General features: G+C 39.2%; 1 protein-coding gene across 2 annotated transcripts in view; it reads right to left on the bottom strand.

Annotated features, from left to right (window-relative positions):
- The window catches only part of lrrc7 (leucine rich repeat containing 7), a 128,253-nt gene that overhangs the window by 80,012 nt on the left and 30,645 nt on the right, over window positions 1–17,596 (bottom strand). For both annotated transcript variants that reach the window (XM_039811339.1, XM_039811340.1), the window contains exon 3: window positions 12,997–13,059. The gene's annotated coding sequence lies outside the window, so the exon portion shown is untranslated. The remainder of the gene's footprint in view (window positions 1–12,996; window positions 13,060–17,596) is intronic.

Raw genomic sequence — 17,596 nt, forward strand, 5'->3', positions numbered from 1 at the left:
CTACACTTCATATGATGCAACTTGATAGTGTCTTTCATTATGCCACGACCATTATGCCACGTCCATGTCATATCGGAGTTATTGTATAGCATAATACCAATTTCCGGATTGAAGAAACCACATCTTCAACATCAACATCCGAGTCGTAATTAAGACTGAGAAACGTTTTTATTGTTTTCGATATGTTGGACTTCCAGAAAACAGAAGTGCCTAAAACAACTAAAAAAACACGAGTTGGCTATCTCATGTCATTTAAAGTCTGTCATTCAGTTGTTCGGTTGGTGTTAAATTGCCAATGCCCAGTCCTTTTTAATTCTCACACACATCCAACTCTGCAATCACACAACCGTCTTCAGTTATCCAATGATGTGAATGCTTGCAAGTCTTACATTTTTCCAATCTCTGCCATTCATCCCATGTAATGCAAACACAGAATCAGACCCTCCCTGCCTCGTAAACGCCCATATCTTTATTACGCCCATATCTTACTCCTCCAGTTTGTCATGCAGGCTTTCTGTTACAAATATGCTATTTCCATCCACAAACTGAGATAACCCTAATGGCATCATCATCATGGTGATTTGCTCCTCCACAGCCACAGAAAGACATTATACAACTGTGTTTACAGGCTGGATAGTACTCATAATGACAAATGAACAGATCTTCATTTGGAGTGCCCCTTTTAGTGTCAAATTTGTTTTTTAAATGTTACACCACAAAGACATGATCAACCCTGCAGGTCTTCCAATCTGAGCAGCGAAAGCAGCAGTAACACGTTGATCACAGATGATCAGATGTGTGTTTGAGAGTCAATTTGCAAAGAAATCACAGACATTATCAGCACCTGTCCCGACTGCCAAAGACGTATTTAGAAAAAAAAAAGTATTTGGCCTTATGCCCGGGATAATTGTGTCCCACCTCTTCTTCATCCTCCTCTTGACCGACACTTTAGCTTCCAAAATTAAATCTGAATCTGAAAGGTAAAGGTGCCATCTATCAAAAATGACAACCACAGTGCCATTGAAGATTTAGCTCTCTAGCTCATTATTTGAATTCACAGCACAGGACTCGGTGAATGATGAGCATGGTAAACTTCTAAATTTAAATTTATTTGTCATCACTTATATTAGTGCTACACGCCAAATGACTGCACCCGTACGCAGAAAAATTAAGACATTTCGTGAAAATATATAATGATGGTAGTCCAGAGGCTAAATATGAGTTTTACATAAACAGCTGTTGAGAAATCCAAATAATGTGGATTTACTAGCCGCATCTGTAGCACAGTTATGATTGCATAGTTGTGATAGTCGCTGAACTGCAGAGGACCCCTGTTGGTATTGTGATGGACATCAAAGAAGTGAACAGCCAGAGCTCAAAGCATGGCAAACTGCTGCTCATAGTCAGTATAGCCTACTGAGTGGGCTGCTGTTTTGTGGCTGCCTGAGCCCAATCAGCTCCTCCACAGCCAGCATGAGGCCAATTAAATTTTATTTGTTGCCTTTAATATCACTTTGCAAAGCAATACATCCACTCCACAGACTTGACAACTAAATATGAGCAGGTTAGGTTGCTACTTAATCGTTAGCTAATCTTCCTGTTAATCTACAATGTGCATTTTTTCACCTCAGCTACTCAATTTGGACTGATCAGCGAAGACAAGCAATCCGCACAAGAACATCAATGCTGCACAAATTCTGCAAAACTCCAGATTAAGTCCAATGGTAACAACATTTTACATTTCTCGGTTTTTACAACATCTGCACATGGCAAACGTATGGATAAGGTTGGGGAAAGTGCATGGCAAATCATTAAGATATGGTTAGGGCTAGCTACTTAAACACTTGGTAGCACATCCTTACTTTCTGCCCTGCTACCTGCGTTGGGAGCATCGGCGCTGGACATAATTGTATTCACTTGTCTAATGTTTATTTGTATAGGGCCAATTACTGTACATTGCATGAACCAATACCACTGTATAGTCTAAAATCATTTGCAATGCCCCTCCAAAAATTGACCATTAAAATACACAAAACTCAATAATAAAATACAAATCAGAACAAAACATCAACGATAGGACAATAAAATGATCATAAAACTCAAACAGCAGGTCATTCATGACTACATGACTCTGTTTCATCTTGAGTTTAAAATGATCCTAGCCGTGATCTATTTAAATCCTGAATCATCTAGTATGGACATCATTTTTTAGGGGTACTGGGATGAGATTAAAGAAGCAGACATGTGGCTCGATTCCAGGACCATCAGGATAAATTTGTTTGGGGAAGGTGGTTGCCCCTCCCTTATAACCATTGCTGAGGAGCCCTTGAGCACAGCACCTAACCCACAGCTGCGTCATTCAACCTGCTCTGAACAGATCACACTGTGTGTTCATCTACTCAAACAAAGGTAAAAAAGAAGCAAATCAAATAGTCAAATACATTCAATGAGACATCTACTGTATTTAATGCTGTGATCAAATTAAGAAGATGTCTGATTGTGATTCTGATTATGTTTGCCTCAATGACATGCAAAAATAAAAAGATAGCTGCCTTCAAAAAGGGGCAGTCAGGATGGTTTTTAAATTCTCATGATCTAAATCCAAACAGTGAAGACAATATTTCATACTACAGGAGGACTGCCAGGCGTGGAACAGGCATGTCCGAGGTCATGACAACAACAGAAGGCTTGAAACTGGAGCAGTAATGGAAGATTTCTGAAAAAAAAAAAAAAAAAAAATATATATATATATATATATATATATAATATATATATATATATGGTTGCTATCATGGCTTAAACTGACCTCAGACACTTGATAACTAAACATGACTGAGGACCTTCAGCTCTACTTCAATCCACTGTACTCAACTCAACTCAAACACATAGTATCCTTATGCCATCTGGCCCAGTTGGCAGTGCCAGGATAAAGCTTCAGTTAAACCCAGATGGCAGCCCTGGGACTCTCCAAGATTGACTGAGTTTAACAACAGTCTGGGAGAAAACAGGAAGCTGGCCAGTCGACACCTCTCTCTCTCTCTCTCTCTCTCTCTCTCTCTCTCTCTCTCTCTCTCTCTCTCTCTCTCTCTCTCTCTCTCTCTCTCTCTCTCTCTCCTGGGTCACCCTGAGGATTTGTCCAAACTCATAGAAGTTGGCAACAAGTTTTGTTTTCAAACAATAAAGTGGTCTACCTTTAGAAAATGGATGACTACACAAACAGAAAAAGTATAATTAATTGAAGTATTTGTTAAAAGGATGGCAAGCATATTAAAAATAATAAATTGATAAATTGGTGTATATCCTGGGAAGATGTAAGTCTCATCTTTTATTGACTGCTTATTTTGTTTAGACTGGTAAGAGCTGTTGTATTACATTGTGTAAAAATGTTGAGGAACCCTTTGACTGCATGCAGCTGTGCACTCTTGCACTGGCCCGTTGTTTGATTACAGTGATGTGTTACATTACCACAGTTTTAAAAAAGCAGTGAGCAAGGGCCCAGGCTTTACAGTGATTTCAAATCAATGAGGAGCTTCATGTTGTGTCTGTTTATGACTGATTGCTTTGCTCAACAGTCCAATCCCAAATGCCAAACACCAATATTTAAGGATTACTGACTGTAGAAATTTACATGCATAATTAGTTTTTTTTTAGGCTATGAAGGAGAAATGAAATACTGTACATGGATTGTACACGTATCATATTCTTATTCTTCTTTCAGGATCAGAAATTCATGCAAATACAGGAGTTTTGGGCACACAAGGACAACTGAAAATAAGAAGGGTGCCACGAGACAAGAGCTTTTCACATTCACAAAAATTTTCAGATTTTATTTAAAGTGTACTGCAAGACTAATAAGGCATCATCTCCATAAGATTTATTTATTTGATTAGGACAATGCACATTAATCAACATTTCCGTAAACGCACCAGTGTTAGCAGTCGGCTAATTTTCAACTGTAGTCCTAGTTACCTAGCATGCATGTCTTTATGGTGGGAGGAAACCGGAGCATCCGGAGGAAACCCACGCAAACACGGGGAGAACACGCAAACTCCACACAGACAGGCCCTGCCTAGACTGGGGATCGAACTCTGCGGTGCCAACTTGCTGTGAGGCAGAAGTGCTAACCACTGAGCCACCGTGCTGCCAAAGAGCCTTGCTGTCAAGCAACTCAGGTGAGAAGTTATCAAATTTAAACACAATGCATGATAAACAGCATGTTTTACACTCTGTGTAACACTTTGATGGGCCAAACTCATTTTAAGGGAGCCAGGTCTAGCCTACAGGTTCCTATTTCAGGCAGATCAGATTCAACAGATTTTGCCCACAGGTCCTATTTTGGGCAGCTCTGGTTTAGAAAGCCAAGCATGGATCTGCTATAAAACATAGGCTGCACTGCTGTACATTTAGAGAGCTCGTCTATTTTTGGTACCAAATTGCTGCTCCTTCAAAACCACTCATACCTATTCTGTAATGGAAATACAACAGCGATGCTCATATCACAGTGGCAGGATTCCCAGCTCTGCAGATACTGTAGAGTGACAGTAAGTTAAAAACGCAAACTGAGTACATTTTGGCAGTTCTCACTACTCCAAAGGGCTTTTTTAGGGTTTAGACTTGATTTTAGGGTTAAAGTGCTCAAATTATGCTTTTTGGCTTTTTCCCTTTCCCTTATTGTGTTATATATCTTTTTGTGCACGTTATAGGTTTACAAAATGAAAAAGCCCAAAGTCCACCCCAAAGGGACTTACCATCTCCAACAGAATACACTGTTCACAAACTTCTCCAAACAGCTCTACTGTAGTCCAGCCTTTACTTCAGAGACGAATGTGCGTCACTTTGTAACACACGTTATAATGCTCGCCAATGTGCTAGCGTGGCACGCCCTCATACTCTGCTTCTGACTGGCTTGTAGTCCTTACCTAGCTACTGCGCATGTGTGACTCCTAACAAAGATGGAACAGAAGTGAGATGTCTCACTCTGTAGCTAAAACAGAGAGCTCAACACATAGGGTGAAAAGAGGAGCTGCAGCAATGTGCAGTACAACAAAAATATATGGTGTTTTTTGAAAATTAAACCATGTAAACCTATTCTGGTATAACCTCTAAATACAATTATGAACCTGAAAATGAGCATAATATGAGAACTTTAAGTTTAAAATTAGGTCAAAGTTAGGCTTGGGGTTTAGGCATGTAGTTGTGATAGTTGAGGTAAGGGTTAGTACGGAAATGATGGTTCTGAATATCACACAGATACAAACGTGTGTGTCTCAGGGGAGGATGGCTGCTGAGAGAATAGTATGTTCACAAGCAGCTTGAAAGAGGAGTGTCTTCAACACACGCACACAGACACACACACACACACACACACACACACACACACACACACACACACACACACACACACACACACACACACACACACACACACACACACACACACTTCCCAAAATAAATTATATGAGTATGTGATGGTGCATAGTAGGATGTCATGCAGCAATCTGACCTGGTGGGTGCAGAGCCAACAAAAATAGTTTTGTCATTAAATCACTGAAGCATCAATAGTTGCTCTCTGTTAAGATGTTCACTAAGTTAATGTTGCCAAGCAACAATTACAATTCTAGCCAGTAAGAGGGGCTTTAGCCAAAATCACTTGGCAACACAAATATGCAGGGGCATGCTAAGAAAATGTACTAAAGAATCAATAGCTTTGCAATGTCACATTATGAGTAGCAGCTGTAATCAAGGCCACCTGGGTCAAGTTCAAATCATTTTCAATAAAGCTTTCTTAGCATAGGTCATTTTAACATGAATATAATGATGACAGTCTATTGTAAATCCCTGAAAGTGTGTGGGACACCGGGGTGAAAATGTAATCACAAGGCCACAAAGTAGGCTACTGAATGCACATTATTCTGCCACCAGCATGTGGTTTCAGTTGAACAATCCGTTGCTAGTAGCAACACCTACACTTTAACTGACATTGTCACATCCACCATTTTGTCAGAATTGTGACCGAACAAATATTAACAGACATCTTTAATCAACTCCCCGCCATAACAATGTCACCATGACAATGAATGTCCCATAACCTCAACAGTCATTTTCACCCAAAGCAATATCCTTTCCTAAACTTCACCAAGTCATTAAAAAAGATCAGAAAACCCTTCTATGTGTTTTTTCTAGAGGACATGAACAATTTTGTCACTTTATTTTAAGGACTTTCTTCGCTAGATTAACTGTGTTGTACTTCCTTTGGGGATTTAATGTTGTTCTTTCACTAGTGTCTTCCTGGAACAATGTAACTTTCAGATCACTTTTAGTCCTACTATGATTAAATGCAGCGGTCTCATTCATTTGAATGAGGCCAGTTAGTTGACGTAGACGGGCTCTGTGACTGGTGAGAAAAAACAGGGATGAAACCCAGTTGTTGGGAAAGCTAAAAGGAAATTCAATTCATGGTTACAGAGAGATCTATCCCTGAGAGGACGAACTCTTATTACTAAAGCCGAGGGTATCTCAAGAATTACTTACCCTGCTCTCTCCTTATATGTAGATAAAGCTGCATGTGCAGATATTGATAGAATGCTATTTGATTTTCTGTGGAAGCATAAGAGGCATTACGTTAAAAAGTCTGTGGTTATTAATAATTATGAGTGTGGTGGTCTAAACTTTTTAGATTTTACCTCTTTAAATAACACTTTCAAGATAAATTGGTTAAAACAGTACTTAACAAACCCTGAGTCTTTCTGGAATACTCTTCCTAATCTTGTTTTCTCTAAGGTGGGAGGTCTCCCTTTCTTATTGTTATGTAATTACAACATCACCAAATTGCCCCTTAAATTGTAAAATTTTCATAAACAAGCACTTTTGGCCTGGTACCTAATTTATAAACACAATTTTAGTCCTCACCGGTACTTTATCTGGAATAACTGCGATATTATTTATAAAAATAAGTCGCTGTTTTTCCCAAATTGGGTTAGAAATTATTTGATTCTGGTTTCTCAATTAATTAATTAATTAATACTGATGGATATTTGTACTCGTATTCAGAGTTTTTGAGTAAGTACAATATACCTGTCACTCCTCGAGAGTTTGCTATCATAATGGATGCCATCCCTTATGGAGCATTAACTCTTCTCAGAGACTCAGCTAGATCCCAGATTTCTATGTCAGTAGCTCATCCTTTTGATACCAATATTGGTAATGTTTGTTTTTTATCTAACTCTAATGGTCGGAACAGAAGACTATTAGACAGCTATTTCAAAATGAGATTGTTTCTCTCCCATACATTGTGCCACACTGGAATGGCCAATTTGTTAATATTCCATGGAAGAAAGTGTGGTCTTTGTCTTCTAAATATTTAATAACCAATAAGGTCAAGGATGTGTCTTACAAATTACTTCATCTTTTTTATCCGGTGAAGCTTTATTTAAAAAAGATGTTTCCTGATATTGACACTTTATGTTCTTTTTGTGGTGCTGAGGAAGAATCTGTCTCTCATCTCTTCTGGGAATGCACATATACAAGTCTGTTCTGGAAGGATTTCTGTATCTTTGTACGCTCATTCTCATCACAGAGATTTTCCTTGTTATACAAAGATGTCTTATTTGGTCAGCACAACTTTGATAAAGACTTAAAGGACCAATATTTTTTGAATTACCTATTGATTTTTCTAGCAAAGTTTTTTTTACACAAATGTAAATTTCAGGATACTAAGCCCTACTTTTTTATTTTTTGTAAGGAACTCAAATCTTACCTGGACACTCTCAGTACATCCAGCAACAAGCCCTTAAAACTGTCTCACTATGTCATTTGTTTGATATTCTCCTGTCTTTATAACCTGTAACTGTGCTTTCAACTGTATTTACCCCTGGCATTGTTTTTATATGTTCTTAACATTGCAATAAAAAAATAAATAAAAAAAAAAAACAGGGATGAAAGGAAAAAAAAAAAACTCAAACCTGGCTCACCTTTTTCCGGACTACCAAATCATCCAGCAAGGCACTGTGGTGGCCAATCAAGTACATGCAAGTGTGCATTCTTGGTAGATTACTTAAAGGTCCAATGTGTAGGAATTTCTCCCATCTAGCGTTGAGATCATATATCGCAATCAACTCTATTGCGCCACGCAGTTCAAAGTACGTATTACAGCTATGGTAGCTGTTCGGCGTCTCTTTCGATCCCCTTTTCCTTAATCAAGTCTTTCCATCTTTGGAAGGCAGCTCCAGTGTTCACTTTTTTTATGATGACGCCGGTCTCTTTCTCTTTTCAAAATCTGTTTTCTTTTTCTGGGCGAAGAAGAAGACTCCTGTTCCTGAAATTTGGATTTTGAATACGTGCGGTCCTCCATGTTTCCTTCTTCAAACTTGCCGGGGCCGGGAAGCGACGATACCCATTAGCAGCATTAGCAGCACCTGGGAGTTTATCATGTGACAGCGGAAACGCAAAAGGCGGAGCAGTACGTCCTGTATGTCCCTTACCGGCTAACGTATTTCAAGATGGCGCATGAATATGGAGCGTCTGCCCCAGGTCATGCAAACGCAAATGTAAAATTTCAAGCCAAAAGGAATACTTGGAATTGATGGTGGTGGTAAATATTCATGAAAAAGGACAAGTTTGTGAACAGGCAACACAGATTTTGATAATGAACAACTAAACACGTTACACACTGGACCTTTAACGTGACTGCTGTATATCTACTTTTTACATTGTTATTGTTGTAACAAAAGATAAAATAATTGCTTTCCAGAGTTGTCTCAAAGTATTACAAACTGCTTTGCAGGGTTTTGGCCTTCAGTCTCAGGCCGGTTACTCAAAAGGGCCATATTTCTCACTATAGCCCACCAAATCACAGAGATTTTACTTCTAGAAAGGAAAAAGCACAGCCAAACTAATTCCTACTCTGTGGAAGTATAATTAGTGTGGTGAATCCAGTCTATATCAAAGACCACAATACTGTACACCAGAGGAGAGCAGAGGAAAACAAAACAATTAGCGTTCAATAATTGTAGCTCTCCATAAAACTGTTCATACAGTCGACACAAATGCACACATGATGATCCGGGAGATGTTGGACATAGGTGAGGGATTCATTGAGGTTTCTATAATTCATAGGTCTATGACTAAGTGATATGAGATCATAATGTAATTCATGGAGACACTAACTCAACTCCAATCACCAAGCAGTGAGGGGCAGCAGTGCGCCTCTCTCTCTCTCGCTCTCTCTCGCTCTCTCTCTCTCTTTTACACACACACACACACACACACACACACACACACACACACACACACACACACACACACACACACACAAATAATAATAATATATATAATATTGTGTGAATAAATACTCAAACATAAACTGACAGCTCCGCATTTGTAGGCTACACTTGCTTGTTTGGGGAGCCATCGGTGGCTGTGAGCCCCTAAACTCTTGTTTAATTTGCTTATTCCTTGGGCAATAACGATAAATGCATCAGCTGTTCCAATATGCACTAAATCGCTTTAGAAACGGACTTATCAAACAAACTTGTTAAATTTCTCAGAAGTTGTGTTTGAGGAATAACCTTAACACAACTGTCTGAAAAGTCCATAAATGTAGCAACAAAGTTTGAAACAGTAGTTTGAAACACTGCAGGCTTAGATGTGTTTGTTTATTCCATTCCATAATGTTTATTCCATTCATTTAAATACATCTATTCACATTTAAATAGTTGCATGTTGGGGTCAGCAGTATATTTTGAGTGCCTGTGTAATCTGTTCCTCTACAAGTCTAAAACTACAATATTCTACTGTAAGAAAACAACATTTGATAAGAGAAGACAAGGGGAGAGCAGAACAGTAGGCAGTCTTGTCCCACAGTCTTCTTCCTGCCAGTAGGACATATCCATGGTTGCTATGGAAACACAGTTACAGTATGTATATGAATTACTGTTTTAGTTTATTTTCTGGGGCCAAAAAGCTGCCGTTTATAAATCTGTCTTGTGCACGTTGCCCATTACTGTCTGCGTTGTAAGCCTTAAGATCTGTTAAGTATTGGATGTGGGAAGAGACCAAGTTTTAGTCTGCTCCCACTGAGATGACTAATTGGCTGTCTAGTTGTGTGGCCAGCTGACCATCGGGCTAAACGACTGACTGACAATGGAGAGGCTCGCTGAGGAAAGACTGGAAATAAGTGGGATCACATGGCAGGTAGGAGCAGGTATTTGGACGACGTGGTAAGCTGCAGCAGTGCACGACAGAGAACGTGTAAACATGGTAGGATGCCAAAGCGGCTCCAGCTCATGTAGGACTTAACTGACTTAAAATCATTGACGGTGGAGCTTTGTAAGAATGCAGGTCAACTGGACTGTTTTCAAGAAATACAATATACATGGTATTGAGATTGTAGAGAGCCAAACTGACTATTTTGAAACCAGAAGCCCCTCATGCCTTTATAAGACCAGAGCAGGTATACACTGGTTTGTTATTACTCTCTGAAAAAGCCATGTCCGTTTAATGTCCTCTCACTCTGCCTCTCTTTCTGAATCTTAGAGTACATTCAGCCTCCATACTGCATTATGCCTTATATGGCATTTTGTGAATGGGTGTTGCTAGGTAACTGGAGTGCAGTAAACCTTAGCGATTTGGTTCTTGTATTTAGAATGATTAAGGATTAAGACAACATGTTTAAGCACTGGATCAGCTAAACTAACCAGAGGAATTCTGTGCAAAGAGAAGCTGTGGAATTTCTAGATAGATAGACAGATTGATACTTTATTGATCCCCCAAGGGGAAATTCAAGGTCCTTAAGTAGCTTAAGACATCACAAACAGGATGATAAAAAGCAAATCCACATGAATAGCATGGACAATAAAATAAAAAATACTAAATAAAATAAAATAAATTAAGGGATGTATAAGCATGAGACGCTTGCAGTGACAGGGCAGGAACTGACCCTGTGATTCAGTATGAGAGTGTGTGTCATGGTGGTAGTGCAAATAGGTCCAATAGTGCAAGGATAAAGTCTAGAGACCAGCATTAAATATGGAAAATATAAGAGAATAATGTAAACATAGTAATATAAAAACTATAGCAATACCAGTAAGAACAAGATGATTACATCTATAATAAGTTCTTTGAGACTGACCTATTCACCATTTAAAACTTGCCAAATAAGAAATGTCAGATAATTCCCTCCCCCAAGTAGCCAAGACATAAATAAGAAATCAGTTAGTGCAGGTTTAAATTGTTCTCAATGTTTTAAAATAAAAGTTTTAGTTGATATATAGTTTAATCAAGTAAATAAGTGAGGGGTGGCACCTACAAGACAAATCAAATAAACACTCTGTAAACTTGCTACTTGCTACACAACCCAGAAATAATATGAATTACACATTTACTTCATGAGGAATTCCAAAACAAATATCTTTTTTTATTACCTCTTATGTGGTCGGATCTGAATTCAGTGTTCATCCTGTTGTGACTTCATTGTACAAAATACTTTCCTCATTTGTCCTAAAAATATATATTCACATAAAAAGGAATGGGACGAATTCCTGTTTAAATTACTTTTCAGTCACATCCATATAAAAACTAGACAAGCCTGTATACACACCCATACAAACACCACACACACAATTTGCTGTGTGCATCTCCATGTCTTGTTTACTAACTATCCAGCATGTCATCATCTTGTTCTTACTGGTACAACAGCCCTTTACAGTTGGGAAAAAGCCTACGCATGTCACACCTGGTTAGCTGTGAGATTCAGCCAGCTGTCCACAGTATGGGCATGCTTCTGGTGAATAATGGGTAATTCGTGACATGGTCAAAGGTCAATAATATGTCCTTTCATCCTCTCTCTCCATCCTTCAGTTTCTATTTCACATCGTCCTCTTTTCATCATCTCTAGGCGTACATCATTTTTTGCATGTTCCACTGTTTGCCTGGTTTTGTCTTTTCTGTACACTTTCCTTTGTTTCATTTCTCTCTTTATGATGTCAGCACAAAAGCAAAAAGAGACGCGCCAGAGAGCTAGGTGCACTATCATGTAAGCTTGCAAGCTAAAAATACATCTGCGGAGTTTGTATTGCTGTAGCATGTTATTTTGGTCTGCATTTGAGGATTAAATTGCCCTTTGATCCTAAATAAGAAGAAAGGAAATTGATTTTCCCTGTCTTCTAAATGTCTACATCTCTCCATTAACTTTTCATCTACAGTATGTTTATGTATATGTTTAATGTCTACACCAAACATCACTATTAGCACCCTGGATGGATAGATGGATACATTTCTGGACTTCGTTCTCCTCCCCGCACTCTATCTCACACTTTCTGCCTCCTCTCCCTCTCACTTGCGTCAGCGCTTCTGCCTGCTGATGAATATATGAATGAGATTAAAACGGAGAGACACACACATACACCCTCTCGCCCCTCCTCCAGCACATAGCCTACACCACAAGAGTAAAACCTTGATCAATGTTAGTTTTTTAGAATACAGTAGATTTTTGCATTAAAAAAACTGAAATTGCAGGATAGTAAGTATAATGAAAGCCACCTAATAATTGGACAGCCTTCCAGCAGTTGACATCCTGTTTGACTTTGATTCTCTGCTTTAAATCAACCCACAACATCCCTAACAGCAAGTAAATAATGCAACTAACAAGCACTGTTTACCTCAAGCAAGACTCACATCCTTCCCTGTTTACAATTGAGGTGGAGCATATAGAACACACACACACACACACAGTGTAGTTGTGTGCATCATAAACCATGTTTCTCAGACCCAGAAGGTATAATTGGCCCTTAACTCCAGGACACAGAAGGATAGATGAAGGATTAGAGATAAAGCTGGAGGGATAGATAGAAGGAACAGACGAAAGCTCCGGGAGAAGCTCTAGGAAACCAATCTATGTGAAGAAAAAAAGAAAAGAAAACACAGATGTAGAGAGAAAGACAGACGCTGTGAGGCAAAGATGGATGAAGTGCAGCTTTCAACCTTAAAGTTTTTTCTCACCTCACTGTAGGCGCTCTGTTGCTATGGCGACTGTTCCTGCCATCGCTGATGAAGAAAGGATACCTGAGGAGAGGAAGAGAAGACAGCAGAGGAGCAAACGGATAGATGAAGATGGATAGAGAAGACGTGGATGAACACACCTCTGTGTACATTCTGGATCCTGTTCATATGTTCACAATAATGCAACTAATGCCCAATATGTTGCACAATTTTAACAAAATAGTAGACATTTTGGGAAAGCATGCTTATGATGTGGAACTATAGCTTTAAAGCGTAACTCTCGCCAAAATGCAACCTAGGGTCTTTTTGTGAATGTACCCGAGTCAAACTTTTGTTTAAAAGCATATTTAAGATTTACCGTATTTTCGGTCAAATGGCCTTTTGAATGGGAGCGCTAGGGGCACTTTTATGATAGCCTCAAAATAGCTATTTTTAAAACACTAAGAAGGCTCGACACAAAATGAAACTTTGCTCGAAGTATCACCAGGGCTCTACACCTTAACAAAAGCATTGACAACATTGTTTGTGTACCCAGAGTTTACTAAAAAGAAAGTTTTTGAACAACTCACTGTAGCTCTTGTTGTTTCCGGCCGCTACCACCTCAGCAGTCAAAACGAGTCGATATCTGAATGCGAATGAACGGACTCCATATGAGGCTCCTTTTTCAACTACAAGGTCAATATTGTTTTTCAAACTCTGGGTACACAAACAATGTTGTCAATGCTTTCGTTAAGGTGTAGAGGCCTGGTGATACTTCGAGCAAAGTTTCATGTTGTGTCGAGCCTTCTTAGTGTTTTAAAAATAGCTATTTTGAGGCTAGCATAAAAGTGCCCCTAGCACTCCCATTCAAAAGGCCATTTGACCGAAAATATGGTAAATCTTAAAAGTAAAAAAAAACAATTCGGTCCTAAATATGCTTTTAAACGAAAGTTTGACTCAGGTACATTCACAAAAAGACCCTAGGTTGCATTTTGTTGAGAGTTACGCTTTAAATAATGTAATAATTCCCCTCAATGCTCCCATTTACCAGTATACTATTTTTGACTATGCCGTACAAATGTAGGGATTGACGCTTGTATGTTTTGGCTTGCATTTCGCTTGCGCTATGCACACGTAATCACGACCTCAAGTGTATTTTTACAAATCTATTGTATTCCTTTATATGCAAGTAACTACAGTGATTGTGACCTACACTTAATAATGTCTGAATGCATCCTGTACATGAGGAAGACAGAAGCTGCAGCTCTGCTAACATGCAGCTTTTGTTACGTGGGCTGCGTAGACAAGGTGTTAAGAGGTGCTAATGTTAAATTGGGAAGGAATTACTGTAATTTGGTTGGAAATAGTGAAATGTGTGAGTTTTACCTTATGCAAGTTAAACTAGAGTCCTCTAGGAAATCCTCAACAAAGTCTAATTCTCCTTACTCACTTAGATTAATGTGGAATGGCCTGCCGACTCCCAACACTACAGAAGGGTAAGATCAGTTTCAACAGATGATCAACAGAGCTGCACGTCTCATTACAGGCCCTCCGAAGAATCACATGAAAATTAAGACTAATTAACTTATGAAAATGGCTGTTATTGACAGCATAGTGTTATTGACAGCATAGTGGAGACAATTAAAACTCTACTGACAGTGCTCTTTAACCCACATTTCCTCCCCCATACCTGACAGAACTGTTCAGGCAGCTTCATCAATGGTCCCTAATGGTCACGCAATGTCAACAGCAAAGTCTTTGTAGAGATGGAACTCACATCAATACTCACATCAAGAGCAGCCTGCAATAATATGGCACCATTATCAGCTGCACAGATTTACAAAGGAACAAACAAAATGTAAATGAAAACAAATCTAAACAAAATCCAGTACACCTGCTCAACAGATTGTTGTAATTTTCTTATTATTCAATTGTTTATGTTTCAAGGACTCACTGGAAAGCAGTTTTAAAACTGTGTGGATTATCCTGGTAAAATAAAGTGAACTAAACTGAAACGTATCTCTCCAGTTTGGGCAATTTCCGTATTTAAATTTAGTTGCAAGACTCTACCTTATCATTGCTGCTTATAAAACCCTTACAAACTCGGTAAACTCAAAAATCAATGTGTTTTTTACAGTGAACTTTCCAAATGACATTAGTTGCCTGTAATTTTCTATTTATTCCCTGCATGAGCTCTTATAGATGTTTCTGCAGTCCAAGGAGATGTATTTGTCAGGCTTTTGCCCCTTTCCCTGCAAATGTCTTCTCATGTCACTCAGCAACAACAATATGTTACAGTGATTATGTTTATGCTTTAACTAAGCACATAATCACATTATCTTAATCACAGCATGATGACAACAGCTACGCCTTACCCACTGTCTTGCCTTAATCAAATTACAACTACAATGTGTAGTCTAATATTACATGCTGTAGTGCATTTACCTGTTGAAGCTCAGTGTGCCAACGTTCTTCTTCAGTTTGTTTCTTTGGATGTTGTGTTGCAGGTGTAAATTAACTTAGAATTTACTTATATTCAATATAGTTACATTGATATTCCTGCAGTTTGGAGGTTAGCCTGAAGTCTACTTCCTGGAACAATGCCTGGGCAATTGCAGAAACATTTTTACACAGAGTTGTGGCATAATGGACTATTCACAAAAGCTCAAAACTTTCCCACATTCCAGTTTCTGAAAAAAAACGATGTTTCCAATTATGAAGCGAGTCATGACTTTGCAATTCCTGACAAAACAGTGAAAGTTGCGTAATTAGCTCAGGGAGAAGTCAATCTTGAATCATGCTACTGTATCAGATGAAGTTATCTGGTGCCTCTGCAGCAGATTGGGAGTGATTTACAGATTGTTATATTACAGCTTGATTGACAACAGACATTGCATTCAGCAAAACTATCTCTGTCTTGGAAAAAAACAACAACTCTAAATTGCTTTCTTAAGTGGGATTAAGATGGGATTTTCTCATTCGGATGTTTCTGTAATGTGGCCCCAGGAGTGAATCACACGGGAGTTTTTCACAAACGCCATTAACTCTGTTCAGTTCAGCTCAGACTGAAGATACAGTCCCATGGGATTCATTTGCAATTGCTTCAATTACTATGGACTTGCCCAACTGTTCTCTGTTGCTCTAACTGTCCTCTTTTATGGAGAAGCAAACTGCAATCACAAAGGACTCATTAGAGCAAATGCCACTCACAAAGGAGCTATTTAAAAAAGCACTTTGCCCAAAATACAAATATTACAAACATAATCTTGCACACACCACACGCTCAAATCTACAACAAAATGTGTGCTTGTGAATCATGCCATCCAGAGTAGGCTAGACTCTACCCTTGATCGTGTTGTGTTAATTACAGCTCAGTCATTATGGCGAGCCCCCACAGACACAGTGGGGTGGGGGGGCTCCGTGAGAAAAACATAGTTCCCAAGAGATGAGGTGGTTGAATGCTTGTATATATTTTTGAGGGAAGATAAATACAAGAGATGTGTTATTTAGCTTCTATCCCCATTTATATAAAAAGGGTAGACAAAATAATAGACACACTTATCAGTATAACACAATACAGTTCAGCAAAAACGGCAGCCTCCAAAAGACCATACAGTTAAAACAACATCTCTCTAAAACAGTTAAAGGTCCCATGACATGGTGCTCTTTGGATGCTTTTATATAGGCCTTAGTAGTCTCCTAATACTGTATCTGAAGTCTCTTTCCCGAAATTCAGCCTTGGTGCAGAATTACAGCCACTAGAGCCAGTCCCACAATGAGCTTTCCTTAGGATGTGCCATTTCTGTGTCTGTAGCTATTGAGGAGGAGAGAGGGGGGGGGGCAAGGTGGAGGGTGGGGGTGTGGCCTTGACCAACTGCCACTTTGCTCGTTTGAACGCCCTGATGTCTCTCTCTCATGGGTGGGCCAAATTCTCTGGGCGGGTAAAGCAGAGAAAGGGGAGGTAACCTTGCTCCTTATGACATCATAAGGAGCAAAATTCCAGATCGGCCCATCTGAGCTTTCATTTTCTCAAAGGCAGAGCAGGATACCCAGGGCTCGGTTTACACCTGTCACCATTTCTAGCCACTGGGGGACCATAGGCAGGCAGGGGGAACGCATATTAATGTTAAAAAACCTCATAAAGTGAAATTGTCATGCCATGGGACCTTTAAAAGAAGAAACTGAACAGTTTAACCTTGAATATTTATTGCAGGACTATTGCATTAGACTGCATTAGGTAGGTGGACCTAATAAACTGGCAACTGGGTGCATGAAAGTCCTGCTGTTTGTCTGCTGCACATTTAAGAGCACCAGAACCTACCTCATTATGGATATTGTATAAATAATGTCAGCGTTTCTGAAAATCCTGCTGTTTCTTTTAGAATAAAGCTGACACATAGGATGTGTTACAGGCCATTCACATATATGGACTCAAAAGCTGGGACAGCAAATAGGCAGATACTCATTTGTGAATGGAATGGAGAGCAAGACCAGATGTTTCCCCCCACCTCCAGTCTTTATGCTAAGCTAAGCTAACCACATCCTGACCCCAGCTCTGTGCTTAAAGCACAGAAATGAGATTGATATCCATCTTCTCATCTCACTTTTGGAAAGAAAGCAA

The sequence above is a fragment of the Perca fluviatilis genome, chromosome 9 (genome assembly GCF_010015445.1).
Source record: "Perca fluviatilis chromosome 9, GENO_Pfluv_1.0, whole genome shotgun sequence".
Taxonomy (NCBI): Eukaryota; Metazoa; Chordata; class Actinopteri; order Perciformes; family Percidae; genus Perca; species Perca fluviatilis.